Here is a 1,952-nt window from a genome sequence, read left to right on the forward strand (position 1 = left end):
CAATGGCGTTGTTTTTGCCTATTGTTTCGCTTTTGTTCGTATTCTTAACTTTATTATGCACAATGTACGGTGTTCAGGGACAAAATATAATACTTAAAAAAATATAGAAATTACTTGTATGCATTATAAAAAGCGATGGCGATTTCAAAAGGAATATTTAATTTTTCGATATTCTTTTTATACAAACTCCGTATTTGCTGTTTTGAATTATGTTTTTAAAAATCTATCGTATTTATTATTTGTAAAAAATACGGATCGATTATGCGAACCACATATGCCTACTTTAAATTGCATTTCAGCCTATAATTCTGGGTATTGATTCCTTTAAATTTCCAGATCAATTCTTTTAAAGATTTTCTACATCGACGTTATTTCTTAATTATCTTAAGAACCTAGGATGCATAAAATGATCACTTAATAATGTCTTTACTGTAATAATGACACTAAATTACTTTGCATCTGCTAGCTAGGCAATATACAATTTACGTGTCTCTATTACACATTTCAATTTACAATTTCCTTTGGAATTATTTTTTTAATTTTACATTGAGCAACATCTCGAGTCTTTATTTCGATTTATTGTACAATAAAGGACATTTTTTTAAAAAATAGTTCTTGTTATTGTAATATGACTTTCTTTATGTATTTATTGTATTTAAAATACATTCAAATCGTACAATAAAACCAAATATTATTTCAGAAGTTACATATGCACTATTATTTCTTTACGTATGAAATTTTTTTCTGACTAATGGATGTTATTTTTCGTATTAATAATATTTTTCTTAGTACAAATTGTTGATGTCTATAATTTATTTTTTTCTTTAGTTTTACATTTATTTTTTCTTTACTAGAATTTTTATTGTGTGACTATAATTTTTATATGCATTTTAAATATAATAAAAGATCAAATATTAATTTATAAATTTAAATTGAGATAGTATGTCGATCGATCAATTATTATATCATAGAACAGATTTTATATGCATAAAATGAATATTCTACAATTTTTTTTATTAAATCAAAATTAATGATAGAAGTGTAAAAACCCTTTTATTTGTACTTTCTATATTATATTTAACTATTTTTTCACCCTTTACTTTTATTTTAGCATGCAGATCGCCAGATAGAAATCCACTTGTAACATATTATAACCCTTGGATTAACAAGTTTTTGATGCAACAAACACATGATTTTCTGAGTAAAAAAGACAAATACTATGAATATTTTGAGCAAGGCTAATATTAATAATAGAACTAGATGTAACATTTCATATGAATAGTCTTTTGATATAAATCTTTTAATCATAAAAAAAATATTTAAAAAAGTTTTATGGAATCTTATAATTATAGACTCAAAAAAAAATTAAAATATTCCAAAAATTTATTTTTGCATTAAAATAATAAATTAGATTATGTTTTTCTATTTACGTTTCTCGCTTCGTTTGTAGTATGTTTTTATTAACTTTTATAATATCTTTTTGTAAAATCATACGTAATCATTTAGCCCCCTGGTGTGCCTATAACAGTTATTTTTATGCGAAAATATACTGTTTTAAAACTTCGCGAGATTAAATCTTTGCAAAAAAGATCTTCTAAGATCTACTTTGAATTTAATCAATAGAAATCGGTTAATCAACTAGGTTTTTTTTATCAATTAGAGTTATATAAACTTATTTTTTGAAAACTTAGTAAAGTTATAATAATATTTTATTCAAGTATGTGTTTTGATTACATTTAGATACAACTTTGTTATACATAAGAGGGTTGTTTTTAGAAATATAAAAGATTGAAATTTACACGGCCCTAAAAACCATCAATTATGATCTTTGCGTATATAATTAGTATCTGTTGTAAAATTAATTTTTTTTTTAAGATTATGCAATAAGTATTTTTATATTTAGTAAATTTATATTTTAGGTTTCTTTTTGAAATTCATTTAAAATAAATACA

Source organism: Rhyacophila brunnea, unplaced genomic scaffold, assembly GCF_057557595.1.
Source record: "Rhyacophila brunnea isolate RB1 unplaced genomic scaffold, BYU_Rbru_1.0 scaffold_69, whole genome shotgun sequence".
NCBI lineage: Eukaryota > Metazoa > Arthropoda > Insecta > Trichoptera > Rhyacophilidae > Rhyacophila > Rhyacophila brunnea.